Genomic DNA, 24,180 nt, shown 5'->3' on the forward strand with positions numbered 1-24,180 from the left:
TCTCCAACATCTAAATTCTATAAACTTCATATGTTAGCCATGCAGGCAAGAACAGAATCCTAATATTTTTTGTCTTTTTTGGCCACCCCATGACATACGGAGTTCCTGGGCCAGGGATCAGATCTGAGCTGCAGTATGACTTATGCTGCAGCTGTGGCATCACTGGATCCTTTAACCCACTGTGCCAGGCTAGGGCTTGAACCTGTATCCTGGTGCTACAGAGACACCACTGATCCCATTGCACCACAGTGGAAACTCCAAATCCTACTGTTTTTTCCAAATCCTACTGTTTTTTAACACAAATAGCATCACAAAATACTTCACACTAGTGCATGTGTAACATTCCAGGGAAAGAAATATTCAAGGAACCTAGTCTCTTTCTTCTGCCTGAAACCCGCAAGATGGTTTTAGTGACTGTTTAGTCCTCAGGCAGGACTCAGACCACAGAAGCTGGCTGTCTGGGGATTCACCACTCCTAACCAGGGTACCTTTTGCATTATTCCTTGTATTCAAGTGCTTACTCATGAAGATTACTAAGGTCTCACTTTCACCCTTTATTTCAGGCCTCAAAGTGCTTCTTAAAGCCCCCACCTTATTATGGGTGCTAATCTCTTCCCATGGTCACACACAGCCTGGCCAATGACACTACTGTCATGGCTGCCAAGACATCCCACCTGCTACGGGTTAGTCTGCTCAGGAAGACAGGTAGCTTAACTGACAGCTGAGCACACCCTGCCCTATTTAACAGGACTTTCATTTAAGAGAACTGTCCTCTCAATAAGGCACCTGTACATTATACACCATGTCTATGACTCAGTGCCTCCTGCAGAATTACATTTGTTTAATAAAATCAAGAAGGTTTTCAAAGTGTGATGATGTCTTAAAATTTAGCTTCTATCAAGAGAGACAAGTACACAGAGTTCCCACTGTGGTGTAAAGGGACCAGAAGCATCTCTACAGCACCAGGACGCAGGTTCAATCCTTGGCCTGGCACACTGGGTTAAAGGATCCAGCATTGCTGCAGCTACAGTATAGATTGCAATGGCATACATTGCAACTGCAGCTTGGATCTGATCCCTGGCCCAGGAATTCCGTATGACATGAGGTGACCAAAATAAGAAAAAAGAAAGAAAGAAAAGAAAAATGAGAGAGCAAGCACAAAATATTCCTTCCTTGGGGCCAAAGCTGGGTTGAGAAATGTCAAGAGCGGGAGTCAACTCAGTCCTGACATACCACGAGCTATAAGTTTCTATCAGGAGGGGCTACAGCTCATCATGTATCTGGCAGGGTTGTGGGGGGTCTCTTCTGTGCCAGGCACGATCCCCACCTTTCAGGGGGATACCCAGAGAGGATGGCTGCATTGTGCAGACCCGGGAAGCCAGCTGGTCACCATCTCAGGAGACACACATCTACCAGAATGACACTGATTACCATTTTAAGTAACTGGGAAACCAGGGCCAGCCTGAGTCTCCTTGTCCATTGGGTCTGCTCACTCAGAGGAATGAGATGGCTGAGGTAAGGCAGTAGATGGTTCCATCAAGCTCCAAGGCTAGTGGATGGCTCTCCTGCACCCCAAGGTTTGGATGGTTCACCCACAAACATTTTCTCCCAAAGTGAGGGTTAAACTCTGACCACAACTTGTCGCTGTCCTCCTCTTAACAGCTACCAGAGGAGTCATTACCTTTCGCCAGGTATCAGGTAGCATGCCGTTTATATCTTCCCCAGAATGCACACTGGCCCCAGGACTTGCTGGCCACACATTTCATGACTGACCCCCCAAGTGGATTCACGTAACTGATGGATACCATTGCTAACAGAGGCCCAAATTATTTTCTGAAATGGCCATGTTTAGTTTTTCAGTTAAGACACAGAAAAGACAGGTACAAGCAAATCTGATCGTTTTCTTTAACCTTATATTTAAACAGAAGTTAGCTTGGTAACTTTTCTCTAAAGTATTAGAACTTTAAGAGTTCTATAAGCTCTACAAGCTCATTGCAAATAAATAAAATTTGAGGGAGTTCCTGTTGTGGTGCAGCAGTAACAAACCTAACTGGCATCCCAGAGGATGCAGGTTTCATCCCTGGCCTTGCTCAGTGGGTTAAGGATCCGGTGTTGCCGTGAGCTGTGGTGTAGGTCACAGATGTGGCTCAGATCTGGCATTGATGTGGCTGTGGTGTAGGCTGGCGGCTACAGCTCCAATTCGACACCCTAGCCTGGGAACCTCCATACGCTGTGGGTGTGGCCCTAAAAAGCAAAAACAAAAAATATAATAAAATAAAAAACTGTACTGCTTTGTGCATAAAATATAAAGTAAAATTTCCATCCTTACTCCCACTTGCCACCCCTATCAAGAGAAACCACTGACTAGTTCAGAGTTTTGACCGCCTAAGATTCCTCATCATGAGATTAGGTTGAGTTAAATGTCTCATGAAAACACCACCAATAGAAACCATCACTGCACGGCTTTGGGAAAGTAAAGGGGGCACTGGAGCTCCCCGCCTCCGCTCCACGACTATGACCCATTGCATGTCCAGTTTAGTAAAACCAAGTAGAAATATGCAATGTTTCACTTATGAAGATCACAATCCTGGATGTCAATTTTTATTTCATTTGGAAAGAACTGCCAAACCAAATGCATATACTAAATCAATGGGTTCAATCTTTTAAGTGAATATAAAAGATGCCAAAAAAGTTCTAAAAGAACACTCTGGAAAGGATATTAAAGACCTATACAAGTTAACTCTAAGCATATTTTCAGGGACTTGCTACCCTGGCAAGCATGACCCAGGTGGGGTTGTTTGAACAAAGATCAAAGAATGTACCACATGGAGTTCCCATTGTGGCTCAGCAAGTTACAAAACTGACTAGTATCCAAAAGGATGCACGTTTGATCCCTGGCCTCACTCAGTGGGATAAGGATCTGGCATTGCATGTGTAGGTCGCAGACACGGCTCGAATCCTGCATTGCTGTGGCTGTGGCAAAGGCTGGCAGCTGCAGCTACGATTCAATACCTAGCCTGGAAACTTCCATATGCAACAGGTTTGGCCTTAAAAACCAAAAAAAAAAAAAAAAAAAATCTACAATATTTCCTTAGGAAAATTCTTTCAGTGTGTTGTACAAGGTCTCCTCTACTTCTGAGTCCTCGTCTGCACTCAACACTTTGGAAGTTCGAAGACCATTACTGCGTGCCTCCTGCACAATGTTGGTATCACATGACTCCAGGTACCAAGGACAATTTTTTTTTTTTTTTAACATATGAGACTTTCTAGTACCAAGCTCTGAAATAAAAAGGTTTAAGTTACATATGTGGTGGCATAAGGACCCCTGGCATCTGTTTCTCTCATCTCCCTCAGTTCCACATTCAATTCCATACCACTTAACCGCCCCCTTCAATCTAGACATTATTTGTCAACCATCCCCGTCTCTAAGGCTCGATCCACAGCAGATGAGAAATAAGTCACTGGACACAAATAGCCATATGATACAAATCAGAATTGATTATCCCATGAAAGGTCATGGAAATACTTTTCCTCCTTGCTGTCCTCTGGCACAAATTCTACTGGCTCTTTAAGATCTGGTTTGGGAGCTCCCATCATGTAATGAAACTGACTAGTATCCATGAGGACATGGGTTCAATCCCCGGCCTCACTCAGTGAGTTAAGGATCCAGCATTGCTGTGAGCTGTGGTGTAGGCTGCAGAGGTGGCTCGGATCCTGCATTGCCGTGGCTCTGGTGTAGGCCAACAGCTGTAGCTCCAATTCACGCCCTAGCCTGGGAACTGCCATATGCCGCATGTGAGGCCCTACAAAAAAGGAAAGAAAAAAGAAAAAATCTGCTTTGAGGAGTTCCCTGGTGGCCTAGTGGTTAAGGACCCAGCATTGTAACTGCTGTGGCTCAGGTTGCTGGTGTGGTACAAGTTCGATCCCTGACCCAGGAACTTCTGCAGGCTGTGGGTACAGCAAAAAAAAAAAAAAAAAAAAAAAAAAAAAAAAAAAATCTAGTTTGAGATCCGAGGCCCTGCTTCCCCAGCTGAGACAGGTGATGACCCAGAGTCAAGAGATTATCTCCCATGCCTGGAGCTCATTTCAATTTTTTAAAGCAGTATATATAATTTGAATGTTCAAGTCTCCAAAATAAATAAAGCCAAGCCCATCTGCCATCTGGCCCCATCTGTGAGGCAAAAACACTTCATCATTTGTAAAAACCTATGGATAAAGGCCACTGCTGCCCTGGGGGCTTACAGTCAAGATTTAACCAACAACTCAGAAGTAAAATACACCATTAGAGCAAGTTCTAAAACTCCACATAAAGCGAGGTTCTATGGTTATCTATATTGCACCATGAAGGACCTCATGGGATCTTGGGTGGCTTTTTGTTACGTCTAAATTATTCAGCACTGCACTGATACATTGCTAACTAAAATGCTAACCCCTAAGGCACCAGCCCAATCGAGATTGGGCCCCTCTCGGTTTCATTACATCCTCTAAAAGCATCAGAAGCAGGACCTCTCCACATGCATCGCTTCCTTCAAACTGCCAAAGCACACCCAGGCTTCATCCTTGTAAGTCAGACTTGGTAAACAGCTAAGGAAGCAATGTGGAAAATCAGACGACAAGGTGATTTATTGAGGTCCTTTCAGAAGCCAGTAGTTCCAGAAGACCCAGGAAAGGAAGGACACTTTTGACACCTGGCATTTTAGAATAGGGGCTGTCTCTTCCAGGAACATCCCTATAGACCCTTTGTCTCCCACGATGGATGGGAAGAGCTGCCCCCATTAGGGGCCCCTTTGCAGATCCCCTGTCCCCTGCAATATCTGACATCATCTGGGGCTCCCCCACCCCCTGCCTCTTGGTTATACCAGTACCATCCTGGAAACCAGGTAAAAATTAAAGGAATATGAATAAAAGTATGGGCTTTTGTTAATCACATTTTAATATTGGTTTATTAACTGTAACAAATGTAGCACAGTAATAGATGTTAATGGGGAAATTTGGCATAGGGTACAATGGAACGCTAAATATCATGATTTTTCTTTAAAATGGCTCCAAAATAAAAGTTTATTTTATTTACTTATTTATTTTGTCTTTTTGCCTTTTGCTTCCCACAGCATACGGAGGTTCCCAAGCTAGGGGTCTAATCAGAGCTGTAGACGCTGGCCTATGCCAGAGCCACAGCAACACAGGATCTGAGCTGCATCTGCAACCTACACCACAGCTCACGGCAACACCGGATCCTTAACCCACTGATCAAGGCCAGGGATCGAACCCTCAACCACATGGTTCCTAGTCGGATTCATTAACCACTGCGCCATGACAGGAACTCCATAAAAGTTTATTTTAAAAGGTAACATGAAATACTGATGACGGTGTAGAGAAACTAGTTTATTCTAACATTTGGCAGTTTCTTGAAGAACTAGACATGCATAACCATACAAACCAGCAACTGTACTTCTGAGCATTTCTCAGAAATGAATACTTACACTCATACCCAAAAAACCCTGTATACCAAGGTGTACAGCAGCTTTATTATAACAGCCATTAACTAGAAACAACCCCTATATCCTTCAGTGGGAGAACAGTTAAACTGTGGTACATTCTTAGCATGAAATAATAGTCAGCAATAAAAAGGAATGAATTATCAATACACTCAGCACAAATAAATCTCCAGAGAATTATGTTGAGAGAAAAAGCCAAAACATTACAAACCATGATTCCACACTATAAATGACAAAACTATAAATGGAGAATGGATCAGTGGCTATCAGAGGTTAAAGATGGGGTGGGGGCAGATGGAGATGGGTGTGGTTGTTAAAAAAAAATAGGAGGGATCCTTGTGTTGATGGAAATATTCTGTGCCTTGACTACATCAATGACAAAATCCGGGTTGCAACTTTCAACTGTAGTTTTACAAGATATTGCCATTGGGGGGAAATGGAGATTGCAAATTGAAATTGGTACATAGAATCACTCTGTTTACCTGTTACAACTGCATATGAATCTACAATTACCTCTGAATAAAGATGTTTTTTTTCAAAGCCCCAAGGCCTGAACAAGCAGATGGCCTAGAGGAAGAGGTGGTAAGGCCCACATAGAGATCTGGAGTCAGGGCCCAAATACAAATGAGTAGGGGTCCTCTAGCCAGGCTAGGAGACTGGCCACACACCCAAGGTTGAGATACTGGAAGCAAGCCTCCAGAGAAGGGGAGTACAAATATGCAAAGTGAGGCTGCCCTGGATTTGAAGGTACTGGTGCAAACTTGTTTCTTTATGTTAAAAATCTTAAGGGTACATGTGCATACAGGATGGGTTGTGTACCCATAATCATTTCCTAGCTCTGCCACCATTAGACCTGGGGTCAGCAACACTCCTGAGCAACCACTTACTAGGTGCATAGAAATTGATTTTCAAGCACTACTCTCCACTAAAAGAACCATGGCTCCTTAAAGCAACAACCGATTCTGGGCTGGGGCAGTGAAACACAAAATGAATCTGGAACATGGTGTTGTGGTGAAAAGTGATGAGAACATGCCAAGAGGACACAGAGGTCACATCAAAGGAGCGCCCACTGGCTTCATCTGGGACAACCTGAACATCAAAATAAATGGCCATCGCCCACTGAACAAAACACAAGCTCACAAGCCTGTACAGCTAAATAAATAAATGGATGCATATGGGGAAAAGAGAAAGCACTTCTGTACAACAGAAGCCAACAAATAAATGGAGAAGGAATGATGGTAATAAGTCACTATGTGGCAACCACCATGTTAAAAATAAATTTAAGGAATAGCAAGATAATAAGATTGGTAAATGAAAGTCAGGTAAGAAAAATATTTATATCATCTCAAAGAATTTCCCACAAAAAAATTTTTACAAAGGGGAAAAAAAAAAACAACTTCATGGAAGAGAAACTTAACGGACATCCTCATAAAGAAGTGATCAAAGTTTCTAACACCAGAAACAGGACAAATCAGACATAATGTGCCACCCAATAGGCTGCAGAGATCATCACAGCATCTGGCCCTAAATATATACCCCAAATGGAGGGCCTTTCTAACAGTGACTGGGCTGCCACCATGAAAAATGCCCCCCAGTCACAAAGCCAAGGCAAGACAGAGGAAACAACCCAGAATGAAGGAAACCAGAGTGATGAAAAGGGGGAATAATGTGTAATCCTGGACAAAATCCTTGACTGTGGGAGACATTACTGGGTCACCTGGGGAGACTTGAAACCCAAGGTGCACAGGAATTCCTTGAATTACTATTGTAACTTTTCTGTAAGTTTGAAATGGTTTCAAAACAAAATTGTATATTCACACACAGATATATAGACATACACATATTATATACATGCATATACTATTTTTTTAACAGAAAAAGGCAGCTTTCACTCTTTACCCTTCCACCTTCTTTCTGCCTGGACACAGGCATGCTGACTTGAGGATGAAGTCTCAAGATCAGTAAGGAGAGCAGAACAGTATAAGAGGAGCTGCAGAACTGCCCCATCAGCCTTGGACTAGCCACCTCCACACTTACTATGGTGGAAAACAAACCCCATAATGGTTCAAGCCACAATGGTAGGGTTTCTGTCACTCACAACCAAAGTGATCAGAAGTAATATATTTAATAGCTAGAGCACTACTATGCCATTCCTATTTTCCCACTATCACTGACTGAAAAACCCACCAAGAAGCAATGGAAAAGCTGTGACTTATTCCAGGAACGAAGTGGCCTAGAAGCTGTGTGTTTTATGCAGCAACAAGCGGTAAGAAAACCTGGCCAGAATCCACAGCAGGTGCATCTCCACCTAAAGCCCAGAGAGCTTCATGCTATGTGGGAGGAGGAGTGAGGTTGGGTTAGAGGCAGCACTCTGATAGACAGGTGATGAAAGTGGGACAGGAGACTTCTTCAAAGGCATTTTCCCAGAGAAACGGGAAAACGGCTCTGTGTACAATCTGTGTAGTACAACAGCACCTGCTGTGGATACAGGATGAGTTAAGTAGACTTTCAGTGCTTGCTTTTCAACTGGCTCACCACTTAGAACACTGTCTCCATGAGGAAGATCCCAAATGCTGAATGATATGGCCTGAATATGTGTGTCTCCTCCAAATTCAGATGTTGAAATCCTAACCCCCAAGTGATGCCACTAGGAAGAAGTGCCTTGGGAAGGTAATTAAGTCATGATGGTGGAGCCCTTATGAATGGGATTAGGACCTTAGAAGAGATACCCCAGGGCCCTCAAGAGAACCGGACCATGCTGGTACCCTGATCTTGGACTTTCAGCCTCCAGAACCAAAAGAAACAAGTTGCTGTTGTTTATAAGCCACTCAACCTATGGTGCTTTGTCACAGCAGCCCATGCAGACCGACACTGTACTTAAAGTAACTTAGAATATAGCCTACCAATAAACTGGGGACGTCTGCAAACAGCTATTTATAATTCAACTTTGTTTCCTAGCCATCAAATTACATTGCATTTTTCTTTTTTCTGTTTATTTTTTATACCACATATTTCTAAGCACAACTTACTTTTATCATCATAATACCTCCCATTGGTCCAGTATTCCTTCCTTACTTTTTCCTTTTTTTTCATTTTTATATTATTATCAAAGTATAGTTGATTTATAACATTTCATCAAGTTCTGTTGTACAACAAAGTGACCCAATCACACACATTTCCCTGTGCTGTGCAGCAGAATACTCCATCCACTCCAGATATAACAGTTTGCCTCCCCAGAAAACCCCAAAATGCCCATCCCTCCCACTCCCTCCCCTTTCTCCCCACCCTGGAACCCCAAGTCTGCTCCTTTTGGCCATGCTCTGTTTTTGTTTGTTTGCTTGTTATTTTTAGATAGGATTATCTTTTCCATATTTTAGATTCCACAAATAAGTGATATCATATGATACCTGTCTCTCTTTCTGGCTTACTTCGCTTAGTATGAGAGTCTCTAGCTCCATCCATGTTGCTGCAAATGGTGTTAATTTGTCTTTTTATGGCTGAGTAATATTCGACTGTATATATGTACCACATCTTCTTAATCCACTCATCTGTCAATGGACATTTAGGTTGTTTCCCTTTCTTCTTCCTTTTCAGAGTTCCCTTCATACCATGATTTTAATTTCATTCTTACTCTCAACTGTACTGTGGGATAAATTGAATTGTGTCCTTTTAACACACATGAAAGCAAAGTCAAGGGAGAGTAAGCCACTTGCCCATGTCCTCACAGTGCAGAAACTGCCAAAATGTGACAAGAATTCTGAGCCATGACTCCAAATCCAGTGTTCTTTCGCCTAAACCGCCCAGTATATCATTAACAACACTGTCAGTTTTTAACATTTCCTGCTTTAAGACTGTATTATAAATGGCTAGAACACAAGGTCAGAACATAGTAAGCAGGAAGAAATGCATGCATTTGACCGAAGCTTAGAAGGACACGCAGGAAATTCAGCACCCATCCATCTTCCTCTTCTTGTTCCTGTTTCAGAAGTGCAAAGGTACAAAAATACTGCTCTGCCTGGTGAGCCTACACCTGCCTCCCAGAGACTCTCCTGGCAGGTAGTCCCCTCAGGATTTTCCAGGACCTTCAAAACTGCATTAATAAAAGCATCTCCAATGCTTGGAGATACAGCCCTGCTCAAATCAGAAAATGCCAAGCGCCTGTTATATATGGCATAGCACTGGGCCTTTGGTGTGGTCTCCGCCCTCCTGGCTAAGTTGAGGAGATAAGGCAAATACATAAAACGTTAAGCAATTACCCAAGAAATAAACAACAGACCACTGCAGACCAATGACAGGAGCAGAGAGGCCCGAGATAAAGATATGAGCCACTGCCAAGACCAAGTAATGTATGGACATCATTTCAAGTGACTACTTCAGGGTACAGAGCGGAGAGTTTCCTTAGGCTGAGGTAGGCAGGGTTTATGAGAAAAGCTAAAATTTGACCTTGGTCTTGAGAGAACGAACTTGTGAGAATGTCTACTCCAAGTAGATACAGCACAGACACAGAAAAGGTCATTCAGAAAATGCTGAGTGGGGTAATTCCCGTTGTGGCTCAGTGGAAATGAACCCAGCTAGTATCCATGAAGACATGGGTTAGATCCCTGGCCCCGCTCAGTGGGTTAAAGGTCTGGTATTGCTTTGAGCTGTGGTGTAGGCTGGCAGCTGTGATCTGATTTGATCCCTAGCCCGGGAACCTCCATATGCTGCAGGTGAGGACCTAAAAAGAAAAAAAATTAAAGATTAAAAAAAAAAGAAAATAAGTGGACTGATGCTGCAGTAGAAAGAGTGGACCACACACAGCAATGATTGACCAACAGTGTATCAGTCATGATACTCGGGCTCTGAGAGGCTTTGACCTGGCTTTGGACGAAAGATATGTCTATCTCTTGTGACAAGAAGTCCAGAATTCTGAAGGGTTCTAGTGTTGCTTCATACCAAGACACATGATTGCCCAGGGAAGGGGTTTTGTCAAGATCAAGTTTCTGTCAGGAAGTCAACACGAGAATGTGGCTGATCCCAGAAGGGCAGTCCAGCATCGCAAATGGTTATTGTTTAGTGAGTACTAAACTCCAACCCACATTATGCCTTCAAAATGAACCCAAGAGAGGATTACCAGGAAAAAAAGAGAAGAGGCTCCTCACCTAATAGCCAAATCCAAAACTAGATTCGAAAACACTGCAAAAGACCTTCCTCCTTTGTGCCTATTTACCAAAAGTTATACATGGGTCCTAAAGAGGCTCTAACCAGGATGGCTGCTCAGACTGTTCAATCAGCAAAGACCCTCATTGTAATGATGCCTGGGGGCTTGTGTTCATTAAGCAAACCTGCACTAGGACAATCCCCACCATGTTAGTATGAGGGAAGGAAGGAAGGGATGCCAAGAGGCTGGCCAGAAAAGAAAGTACACTGATGTCCAGGCCTGGGGAACTGTAGTTCCCAATATATTCCCACACGATGAGGCCCTCACATGGTGAGCTTTGGCCAGGCTCAGCAACCCAGCAGAACTCTCCTGCTCAGTGATGGAGTGTATCTCCCTCATTCTAACACCGAAAAATCAAAAGTGAGGGGAGTCTCCCCATGGTAGCATTACTCTATAAAGCACACCTTTAACATCATTTTATTTGTTTTAAAACATGTTTCTCAAGCACCTCCTATGTGCTACACATGTTCTAGGCCCAAGAGATTCAGTAATGAACAAGCCAACTGCTGCGCTCATGGACCAGAATCCAGTTATGGAAGGCAAGCTAACCAAAGTGCCAGGTATTGATAAGCCCAAAGAGAAAAATCAAGGCAGAGAAATGGATCGAGTGGGTGGCAGAGAAGGCATCTGAGGGCCTGACTCAGCAGAGGCCTGAATGATGAGAAGCCCCTAGTGCAAGGACCTGGGAGAGAACATCAGAGCAGAAGGCCCAGGGCAAAGGAATTAAGGTAACAAACAGCCTGCAGTGCTCAGTGAATAAGCAAGGAGGTGGCCCACAGCGACAGAACCAACAGATGAGGAAGACAGGACAGAAAGGGCAGGGCAAGCAAGGCCGGATGACATAGGGCCCCGCAGGCCCAACGGGGGTTGGATTTTCTTCTGAAAGCAAAGAGAAGCAGCTAGATGGTTTCAAACAAAGGAGTGAGAGAATCCAAGTGACACTTTACAAGAAGGACCTGGCTACTGTGTGGAGCACAGACTGGATGGAGAGGAGGGAGAAGCAGAGAAGCCCATTAAGAGATGGCTGCCACTATTCAGGCCAGAGACCTGGAGGACCTGGAGGGTGGACAGTAGTGAGGGGGCAAAAAGTGAGGGTCTGAGCTCTGCTTAGAAGTCAGGTCAACAGGGCCTGCAGGCAGACTGGGGGTGGGGGGAGGATGCCCAAATCTGGGGCCTAAGGATTAAGCCCTGGAGGATTAATCGGATCATGCCACTTACCAGATGGGAGAGCCTGGGGAGAAACAGGAATAGCAACAAACAGCTTGTTTCTCAGCCTCCTTCATTCAGAAGTGGTGACTTTTGGAAAGCCATACACTCACACTTTCAGGGAGAACCATTTCACTCTGGGTGAATATGGAAAAAATCTGGACGAGGCAGCACTGCTAGGTTTTTTTGGTGGGGGAGGCTGCCACACCCATGGCAGGGGTAAGTTCCCACACAAGGGATCCAACCCATGAGCCCTGAGCAGCAACTTGAGCTGCTGCAGGACAACGCCAAATCCTTAACCCGTTGTGCCATGAAGGAACTCCCAGCATTGCTATTTTTTCAACCTTCTGCTCTGATGTTCTCTCCCAGGTCCTTGCACTAGTGGCTTCTCATCATTCAGGCCTCTGCTGAGTCAGGCCCTCAGATGCCTTCTCTGTCACCCACTCAATCCATTTCTCTGCCTTGATTTTTCTCTTTGGGCTTATCAATACCTGGCACTTTGGTTAGCTTGCCTTCCATAACTGGATTCTGGTCCATGAGCGCAGCAGTTGGCTTGTTCATTACTGAATCTCTTGGGCCTAGAACATGTGTAGCACATGATTCAGAAAGATGGGTACTTTCACACACTCTTACAGATGGAAGAGACCCAAGTGATCTTCAAAAGATGAGGGGAGTTCCTACTGTGATACAGTGGGTCAAGAATATGACTGCAGCAGCTTGGGTGGCTGTGGAGGCACCATTTCAATCCCAGGCCCAGCACAGTGGGTTAAATGATCCAGCATTGCCACAACAGCAGCATAGGTTGGCAGCTGCAGCTCAGAATCAATCCCAGGCCTGGGAATTTCCATATGCCATGGGTGTGGCTATCAAAGAAAAAAAATGAGGAAACTGGGGCCCAGGCATATACAATGACTTGCCCTAGATAAACAATGTCCAGAAGCATCACTGTTAGTGTCACATAAGCCAAAACTCTAAGTGGAGAGTCCCATTCTTCCTCCATCACACCATGCACCTCTTAACATACACAGCAAAACAACATGCACTTCTGTTGTCAGAGCCTAAATACACCAAAAGAGAGGCATCAGTCCATCCCATCAGGAAGCCTACAGCAAGCCTTCAGCTACAAGGGGGGGGGGCATCAGTGTGATATACCACATTAACGATCTGAAGAGTAAAAACCATATGATCCTTGCAATAGATGTGGAAAAAGCCTTTGACAAAATCCAACACCCATTCCTGATAAAAACCCTTCAGAAAGTGGGCATAGAGGGAACCTACCTCAACAAAATAAAGGCCATATGTGACAAACGCATAGCTAACATCATTCTCAATGGTGAAAAGCTGAAAGAATTCCCACTGAGATCAGGAAGAAAACAAGGATGTCCACTCTCACCACTACTCTTCAACATAGTTTTGGAAGACCTAGCCACAGCAATCACAGAAGTAAAAGAAATAAAAGGAATCCAAATTGGAAAGGAAGAAGTAAAACTGTCACTATTTGCACATGACATGATACTATACCTAGAGAATCCTAAAGACTCTACCAGAAAACTGTTAAAGCTCATCCACGAATCTGGCAAAGTCACAGGCTACAAAATTAATACACAGAAATTGACTGCATTTCTATACACTAACAATGAAAGATCAGAAAGAGAAATTAGGGAAGCAATCCCATTTACCACTGCATCCAAAAGAATAAAATACCTAGGAGTAAACCTACCTAAAGAGACAAAAGACCTGTAACTCTGAAAACTATAAGATGCTGATGAAAGAAATCAAAGAGGACACAAATAGATGGAAAGACCTATCATGTTCCTGGATTGGAAGAGTTAATATTATCAAAATGGCTATACTACCTAAGGCAATCTACAGACTCAATGCCATCCCTATCAAATTACCAAGGACATTTTTCACAGAACTCGAACAAAATATTTTAAAGTTTATTTGGAAGCACAAAAGACCCAGAACAGCCAAAGGCATCCTGAAGAAGAAAAATGGAGCTGGAGGAATCAGGCTCCCAGACTTCAGACTATACTACAAAGCAACAATCACCAAAACCGTATGGTACTGGCACAAAGGCAGAAAGGCAGAAATACAGATCAGTGGAACTGGAGAGAAAGCCCAGAACTAAACCCACGCACCTACAGCCAACTCATCTATGACAAAGGAGGCAAGAAGATACAATGGAGAAAAGACAACCTGTTCAATAAGTGGTGCTGGGAAAACTGGACAGCCACATGGAAAAGAATAAAACTGGAACACTCCCTAACACCATACACAAAAATAAACTCAAAATGGATTAAAGACCTAGATATAAGACCAGACACTGTAAAACTCTTAGAGGAAAATAGAGGCCAAACACTCTCTGACATAAATGACAGCAACAGCTCAGATCCACCTCTTAGAGTAATGACAATAAAAACAAAAATAAACAAATGGGATCTAATCAAACTTAAAAGTTTGGGCACAGCGAAGGAAACCCTAAACAAAATGAAAAGGCAACCCACAGAATGGGAGAAAATCTTTGCAAGTGAATCCACTGACAAGGGATTCATCTCCATAATGTAGAAACACTTTCTGCAGCTCCAAACCAAAAAAACAAACCCTGTCCAAAAATGGGCAGAAAATCTAAACAGACAGTTCTCCACAGAAGACATACAGATGGCCAAAAAACACATGACAAGATGTTCAACATCACTCATTATTTAGAGAAATGCAAATCAAAACCACTCTGAGGTACCACCTCACACCAGCCAGAATGGCCATCATCCAAAAGTCTATAAACAAGAAGTGCTGGAGAGGGTGTGGAGAAAAAGGAACCCTAGGACACTGTTGGTGGGATTGTACATCGGTGCAGCCACTGTGGAAAACAGTATGGAGATGCCTCAGAAAACTAAACATAGAACTCCCATTTGATCCAGCAATCCCACTCCTGGGCATCTATCCAGAGGAAACCATGACTCGAAAAGACACTTGTACTCTGATGTTCATTGCAGTACTATTTGTGATAGCCAAGACATGGAAACAACCTAAATGTCTATCAACAGAGGAGTGGATCCAGAAGATGTGGTACATATCCACAATGGAGTATTACTCAGCCATTAAAAGGAACGAAATACTGGCATTTTTAGCAACATGGATGGACCTAGAAATTGTCATGCTAAGTGAAATCAGTCAGACAATGAGACACCAACATCAAATGCTTTCACTGATATGTGGAATCTGAAAAAAGGACACAATGAACTTCTTTGCAGAACAGATACTGACTCACAGACTGAAAAACTTACGGTTTCCAACAAAGACAGTTCAGCAGGTAGGGGGATGCACTGGAGTTGTGGGATGGAAATCCTCTAAAATTAAATTGTGATGATCACTGTACAACTATAAATGTAATAAATTCATCAAGTAATAAAAAATCAATTACTTAATTGACAAACAAAAATTAATTCTTCTGAAATAAATAAATAAATACACCAATATACCATAAACTGGAAAAATAGCCAGGAATATAAGGAGTGACACAGAACGTAACACCTTTAGAGACAGACAAGCTGCTTCGTCTCCAGAAATGAACACACACACACAGATCAAGTATGCAGGGGATGATCCTCCCCACCCCCACTAGCCCATCATTTCTATAAGACACACCCCCAGGAAGCTATGTGCCAAAAGCATGACTTCAGGGACTGCAACCCTGCATTCCACACCTGCCTTGCAGAGTAAGTTCTGAGTATGTTGCTTAGCAGTCAGGGTCTCAAGCTCCTTTATTTTGCTTACCTCAGAGGGTAACAAGAAAGATGACAACTAAAGGGGAGCACAATTTGTAAAGCATCAAGTGTATATAAAAAGATAAAATATTGCTTTTAAGAATAAAGAGCTGATGAATATGGAATTAAAAACCTTCCATAAAACAAAAGTCCAGAACCCGATGGCTACACAGGTGAAGTCTATCAAACATTCAAAGAAGAGTTAACACCCATTCTTCTGAAACTCTTTCAAAAAATAACAGAAAGAACACTCCTAAGCATGTTCTATGAGGCCACCATCACCCTGATACCAAAAGCAGAAAAAGACACCACACAAAAAAATTAAATTATAGGCCAGTATCACTGATGAACATAGATGCAAAAATCCTCAACAAAATACTAGCAAACCGAATCCAAGTATATATTAAAAGGATCATACACCATGATCAAGTAGGATTTATCCCAGGATACAAGAATTCTTCAATATCCTCAAATCTGTCAATGTGATATACCACATCAACAAATTGAAGAATAAAAGAGATGCAGAAAAGGCTTTCGACAAAATTCAACACCCGTTTCTGATAAAAACTCTCCAGAGTATGGGGATAGGGGAAATGTACCTCAAAATAATAAAAAAACATGTGGAAAACCCACATCTAACATCATTCTCAATGGTGAAAAATTGAAACCATTCCCACTAAGATCAGGAACAAGACAAGGATGTCCACTTTCACCACTATTATTCAACATAGTTTTGGAAGTTCTAGCCACAGCAATCCGAGAAGAAATAAAAAGAATCCAAACTGGAAAAAAAAAAACCAAGTAAAACTATCACTATTTGCCTATGATATGATACTATACTTAGAAAAGCCTAAAAGCAGCACCAGAAAACTGTTGGGACTCATGAATGAATTTGGTAAAGTTGCAGGCTACAAAATTAATACACAGAAATCAACTGCATTTCTTTATACTTATAATGAAATATCAGAAAGAGAAATCAGAGAAACTATCCCATTTACAATCACAACAAAATGAATAAAATACCTAGGAATAAACCTACAGAGACAAAAAAGACCTATACTCTGAAAATCATAGAGCATTGACAAAAGAAATCAAAGATGACACAAACAGATGGAAAGATATACAATGCTCTTGGATTGGATCAATCAGCATTGTCCAAATGACTATATTACCCAAGGTAATCTACAAATTCAATGAAATCCCTATCAAATTACCAAAGACATTCTTCACAGAACTTGAACAGAACATTTTTAAATTTGTATGGAAACACAAGAGACCCCGAATAGCCAAAGCAATATTGAAAAACAAAAATGGAGGAATCAAGCTTCCTGACTTTAGACAATACTACAAAACTACAGTCATCAAAACAATATGGTACTGGAACAAAAACAGAAATATAGACCAATGGAATAGGATATAAAGCCCAGATATAAACACAAGTGCCCATGGGCAACTAATCTATGACAAAGGAGAACAGAACAAACAATGGAAGAAAGATAGCCTCTTCAATAAATGGTTCTGGGAAAACTGGAAAGCTACAAGTAAAAGAATGAAAGTATAACACTATCTAACACCATATACAAAAATAAACACAAAATGGATTAAAGACCTAAAAATAGGGTCAGACACTATAAAACTCCTAGAGGAAAACATAGGTAAAATGCTCTTTGACATAAATCACAGCAACATCTTGTTCTGACCCACCTCCTAGAATAATGACAATAAAGACACAAATAGACCAAACTCAAAAGCTTTTGCACAGCAAAGGAAACCACTGGGGAAAAAAAAAAGGCAACCCACAGAATGGGAGAAAATCTTTGCCAATGATGCAACAGACAAGGGCCTCATCTCCAATATACACTAACAACTCATGCAACTCAACAACAAAAAAACAACCCAACTGAAAAAGAGCAGAAGACCTAAATAGACATTTCTCCAAAGAAGACATACAGATGGCCAACAGGCATATGAAAAAATGCTCAATATCACAAATTATTGGAGAATGCAAATCAAAACTACAACGAGGTACCACTTCACACCAGTCAGAATGGCCATTATTAACAAGTCAATGAATAACATATGCTGGAGAGGGTGTGGAGAAAAAGGTACTCTCCTCCACTGTTGGTGGGAATGTAAATTGGTACAACCACTATGGAAAACAGCATGGACATACCCCAGAAAACTAAATATAGAGCTACAACATGATCTAGTAATTCCACCGCTGGGCATATATCAGGGCAAAACTTTCATTGAAAAAGACAGATGCACCCCTATGTTCATAGCAGCACTATTCACAATAGCCAAGTCATGGAAATAACCTAAATATCCATCCACAGATGAATGGATTAAGAGGATGTGCTAATACAAAGGACTATTACTCAGCCATTAAAAAAGACAAACTAATACCATTTGCAACAACATGGATGGATCTAGAGACTCTCATACTAAATGAAGTAAGCCAGAAAGAGAAAGACAAATACCTTATGATATCACTTATTTGTGGGATCTAAAATATGGAACAGATAATCCTATCCAAAAATAAAAAATAAGCAAACAAAAAACAAACAGATCATGGTCAAGAAGAGCAGACTTGGGGTTCCCGGGCAGGGTGGGAGAAAGGGGAGGGAGTGGAATTGATGGGCATTTGGGGGGTCTGGGGGATGCAAACTGTTATATTTGGAATGAATGGGCAATGGGATCCTACTCTACAGCACAGGGTAATGTGTGTGATTGGGTCACCCTATTGTACAACAGAACTTGACGAAACACTTTAAATCAACTATATTTGACTAATAATAAAAGAATAGAAAACACTTACACAAAAACACAAAACAATCACGCTATATACAAAATAACCAATCCTTATGTAACCAATCCTTACGTATAGCAAATATTTAGAAAAAAAGGCATCCCCTGCTTAAAGTTACATGAAGTTATACGAAGTGTGTCTATGTGAGTCTATGTTGAACCTCATTTGAAGATACTGTCAAAAAAGCCCAAATTTGGGACTTCTTTTTATAATTGAAGTATAATTACATCCAATAAAATACGCAGATCTAAAAAAGTTCTAAAAAAAAAAAAAAAAAAAGAATAAAGTGCTAATATTTTCTGAAGGAGAAAAGCAGAAGGCAACTCACTGTGGTTCCTCCAAAGCCACCTCCTCCTCACAAAATTAGGCCAAATTAGGCCAAAGTCAGGAGACCAGGGCAGGGTAGTGATATACTCTTAGACACTGATGCACAATGGGTGAAGTAGAAAACACCTTACTGCTCTTTCATTTGATTATACAAATGTCTCACAATGGGTGCTCGTGATTTGCCTGATGCAGACATGCTGCGACATCAGAAGGCATCTGACCTTAGACAGCAGGACCTGTTCCTAGAAGAACACACCCCAGGCCAGGGTGCCTATCCAGTGACAAGCAGAGTGACAACGGGAGGAGTGAGAAGGCAGCCAGGCAAGCCAGGATGTCAGTACATCTTGGATCTATCACTGATGGGAGCTAAATCATCAGCTTTCAGAGCAATATAGGGAACAGACATCAACGACAACCACAAAAACAACAACAAAAAGGCAAATCGGGTTCCAGCCAGCTTCTCAGGGGATTTGACCCCACTTTGTTGCAGCTGTGTTTCTTCTAGGACTGACCAGAGCACCATTTTCCACAAAGGGCTCCAGAGGGCACCAGCCCAGTCTGTGGCAGCACCCACACTGTGCCTGCTCTACTTTCACACTCCTCTTCCACCTTGATCACCCTTCCTCTCTAACCTTCTTCATTCATTCTCATCCCGTTCCTGTCTGCATCCAACCTGCAACCTGCACAGCTTCCTCCTAAAAGAAAGCCAACAGGTGGTCCTCTCACATTGCCTTTCTACCTCCCACCACTAAATAACCACCTCCAAAGCATGGAACTAAAGCACATTTTAAACTATTTTGTACTGAATCAATAAAGCTTTTTAAAAAGAATTCCCATAGTTAGAATAAATTCAAGTAAGTTGGAAACCTATTTCTCTAAGAGAAACAAAAACCATAAAGCAAATTTCTTTAGGTTTCCTTTTATAGATCAGTGGAACCTAGTGTTTTACTCCTTCCTTCCTTCTTTCCCTTCTACTGTTTATTTGTAATTATTTTTTTTTCACTGTAGTCTTGCATTTTTTCCTTCCCCAGAAGCAGTCATTTCTAGCCACCTTTCAAGGGGTCCTATGGCATCCTTGGCTGGAGGGGGCCCAACCTGCTAAGACCTGCAGAGATGAAGCCCTCACTTCTGTACAAGGCAGCCCCTTCCACTGCTGGGAGTGCTGACTGGCCATGTGCTCCTGGGCCCCAAGTTCAACCTCCCTCCCTACAGCATACCCACTGTTAGGCACTACGATCTTCAGACGAACTCAGACAGAAAACACATGAACTCCACAACATTGCAGTACTATTTCAAGATTCTATCTCTTTTCTCTGGCATATACACCCTGGGCCCCCAGCTGTTCCTCATACACCATAGTTTCCAGGCACCTCTCTCTTCTAGGCAGCTACCTCTCACTCTATTGAGAGTTCCTAAAAATACGTCATTAACATCAGAATAGAGTGGAGTGGAGTCACATGTTGGGGGGTGATGAAGCTTGATTCTAAAGTCAATAATAAAGCAAAAATCACACAGTCCCAAAATTACCCTTGAATATCTTACACTATGCATCACAGTGAGACACTTCAAGAAGCTCACTTCACTTTAGAGCCTCTCACATCAAGAGGCTCCCAGCTGCCCAAGGGAAACAGAATCCCTCCTTCCATTTCACCCTCACTCCAAGGCATAATATCCTCATGGAGCAGACTGATCATACACACAACTGATTTTTTGTTTTCTAGTTGGTTGGTTTCTTGGGAATTGTTCGATTTTGCCCAGCACACATGCTGCCTACCTGATATTTCAGCGTATCCATGAGCCAGATTTAAGCTGCAGGTCAGTGCCACCATTACTTAGTTCTCTTCAAAGGAAGCCTGTTTTCTCACATCTTCCAAGTTGTTTCTCCCCTCCACACCTGGCCCTCAATCCAGCCTGATACTTCACGATGGCCAACCAAGAGCCAGCACTGGCACAGTTCACACAAAGAATTCTGCAAAACTTCCATTCTGAAGACTCATTATTGTATATCATTGTCTTGATAAGAAAGAGGTTGTAAAGAGGTTAATGTGATAGCAATCTCACTATAGCACATAAAATCAATAGCCTCTTCCAAAGGCTACAACCATTTAAGCAACTACAATTTTTTTTTGCCTAGAAGACAATTGTGCACTCTTATGATCTTCATTTATCATCCGAGGTGAAAAAGTTACCAGTACAGGTTTCTCGCCTGTATTTCTGGTTATGTTTGAAGTCACCCTAAGTCATATTAGTGCATCAGCACCCGATGAACCATATTAAGGAGTTTCCATTGTGGCTCAGGGGTTAAGAACCCAAAATAGTCTCCGTGAGGATGGGGGTTCAATCCCTGGCCTCGCTCAGTGGGTTAAGGATCCAGCACTGCCATAAGGTACAGCACAGGTCAAAGATGTGGCTCGGATCTGGTGTTGCCATGGCTGTGATGTAGGCCTGCAGCTACAGCTCCGATTCAACCCTTAGCCCGGGAACTTCCATATGCCATGGATGCAGCCATAACATTTTTAAAAATTAAAAAAACCATCATTATCACTTATTCATAAAAGTATCTTTTTGTTGTTGTTGTTGTTGGCTTTTTAGGGCCACACCTGTGGCAATATGGAAATCACCAGGTTAAGGGTTGAACCAGAGCTGCAGCTGCCAGCCTACACCACAGCCACTGGCCTACACCACAGCCACAGCCACTTTGGATCCCTTAACCCATTTGACAAAGCCAGGGATCAAACCCTCATGGATACTAGTTGGGTTCATTACTGCTGAAACACAATAGGAACTCCTAAAAGTACGATTTTATATGGGAGATCATGAACACCAAGCTTGAAAGAAATTCACAGATACCATTTAAAGCAATGTCAAAATAGCAAAACAACCATGTAAATCAAGATAATCTTAACTTTATGGATACAAGTTGGTACTAAATTAACTTTGTTTTCAGGAATAAGCTCTAACACAGGTTCAGTTCAGTGTTAGAGGCAGCTCTGATAAAACTCATGCAAATATTCTTCCCTACTTTGGGCAATACACTATGTTTATGCTCTAAAAAGTAGAATACAATAAACAAACCCTTGTAACAGCTTATAAACATTTTGTTCAGGTTTTTATATTCCCCCATCTTTGCCTTCCTCCTCAAATGACACGTTAATTTATGGGAATCATTCTTTGACATCACTCTGATGTTTTCTCCTTCTTCAAGGGCTACCCAAACCAAATTTCAGTCCTGTCCTGCCCATCCAATCAGACTATCACCCCTACATCCATCCCACTCTCCTATCTGCAGACCTGCGCCCCTGTGGCTGGAGGGAGGAAAAGCAGTTTTCCACGTGGACAATGGTGCCCCCATTCTAGTGTGCTCTGAGCAGCTCAGAGAAGGAAGGAACAGCTCTGGAGGCTGGAAGCCCCAGGATGATGCTTGTCTGAGCTTCATCACTGCCCACTGCAGGGTGGTCCTATAGGGGGGACCTGCCCTTCTCCACGCTCAGAGGCAGGAGGTAGAAGGGCCTGTTGAGGGATTGACAGGAGGGAGAGCAGAGACTTCCTCCCAAACTACTGTCTTAGGAGTTGCCATGATAGCCTAGGAACTACGACAACTGCCTACTGCACATCCTGCCACTCTTGTCACCTTGGTAAAATGCTTCCTTCATTCACTACACCTGGATGGTACTTATTACACAGAATATCACTGAGTTAATGAGGACCACGCCTCACGCACCTTTCACACCCAGCACTGTGCCTGATATCACGAAGATTCTCACATATTTGTGACTCTTATACAGTGGTGCCCGACCAACTGAGACCAAGAATGGAAGACATGTGAGCTGTGGGCACGGCAAGTTCTAGTGAACATGATGAGCTGAAAATGGACATCTCTCCAAGACATAGCTTCATACTCAGGGCTCACAGCCCAGACCAGCCCACACTGGCATCAGTGTTCCTTCCCACCTGTGTAACCCTATTAATCCCAAAAGCCTATGGCTGAAAACAATCAAAGAACTCAAAGTCTAATCACTGTTTACCACAGTGAGTAACTGAAAAATTATAATTTCTTTAGGTATCCTGTGACTTCACAGGAAAAATTGGATAAACAGAGTTTACCAGGAAAGTGCAACCACTGAGCCCCAACCCCACCCAACAAAGCACAAGAAACATAAGGTGAGATTTTCAATTCTAGCATTAAGCCAGGAGTTTACTTACTGGGTGAGATAGCATGAAAACCAGTTACAGCCTAACTCATTACTTGGCTGGCACTAGCTACATCGTTTCGGATACAGGCTATGGTTCCAGGGCTGCTGGGATCATTTACAGCCCGGGACACATCTTTGTTCTTTGGCCAGCACTTAGGCAGTTTCTGATTTCGGAGATGGTTCATATTGTGTCTTGAGTACAGTTCAGACTGAGACCCTTGGCATCTGCCCCGTTCAGTAAGAGCTCGCTACATGGCTGAGTATTGTGTAACCCCAACAGCCTGCCGAGTGGCATTTTGTTTCACACTGCTGGTCAGATTTCAGGGATATTAACACAGTGAACAATCCCAAGAGCCTTTATTACGGATGGATTACAGAAGGTTAAAGAATGAAGTGATGGAGGAGGGGGGAAGTAGAGGAAGCAACTGGAGAAAAATGAAAAGATGTAGAATATTTCTAGCAGAGGAGATGGACAAAATCCAGAAAGGAAAAAAAATGTCTATCATTGGACTATGGTAACAGCAGATGTCAGAGCCCATAGCCCAGCACTGTTCTTACAGTTTTACCGTCTAGTAGCAGGTCAGACATGGAAACCCCTACTGGAATCCAAGGCAGGGACTGATGAAGTCAAAAACTAGATTAGACACTCAGGCAGAAGGATGCAAGTACCATAAAGAGCCATGACCTAGCAAGAAATGAAACGAAGGCCAGAGCCAGTCCTCCAAGTTCATCTACCTGAGTTAGATGCAGCATCTATTTTTTTTTAATGATTTTTATTTTTTTCCAGTAGAGTTGGTTTACAGTGTTCTGTCAATTTCTACTGCATAGCAAAGTGACCAAGTCATATACATATATATATATATACACACACATATATACACATACATATATACACACACATATATACACATACATATATACACATACATATATATATATACATATATATATACACACACACACACATACACACATTCTTTTTCTCACATTTCTTCCATCATGTTCTATCACAAGTAACTACATGTAGTTCCCCGTGCTATACTGCAGGGTCTCATTGCTTATCCACTTCAAATGCAATAGTTTGAATCCATTAACTCCAGACTCCCAGTGCATCCCACTCCCTTCCCCTCCCCTCTTAGAAACCACAAGTCTGTTCTCCAAGGTCCATGAGTACACTTTGGCC

At 42.4% G+C, this 24,180-nt stretch overlaps 1 protein-coding gene and 1 long non-coding RNA gene across 6 annotated transcripts in view; both read right to left on the reverse strand.

The window, feature by feature from the left end:
* Positions 1-24,180, reverse strand: part of MYO5B (myosin VB) — a 386,641-nt gene that overhangs the window by 343,040 nt on the left and 19,421 nt on the right. The gene's annotated exons all lie outside the window — the stretch shown is intronic.
* Positions 8,472-18,269, reverse strand: LOC146406288 (uncharacterized). The gene is made up of 2 exons (XR_014808986.1): positions 12,498-18,269; positions 8,472-11,164 (listed from the first exon to the last, which is right to left on the reverse strand). It is a non-coding gene; the product is annotated as an uncharacterized LOC146406288 (long non-coding RNA).

The sequence above is a fragment of the Sus scrofa genome, chromosome 1 (assembly GCF_054392235.1).
Source record: "Sus scrofa isolate SSC_HxYL_T2T_F1_AM1 chromosome 1, Sscrofa_HxYL_maternal_Yorkshire_Landrace_v2.0, whole genome shotgun sequence".
Classification (NCBI taxonomy): domain Eukaryota; kingdom Metazoa; phylum Chordata; class Mammalia; order Artiodactyla; family Suidae; genus Sus; species Sus scrofa.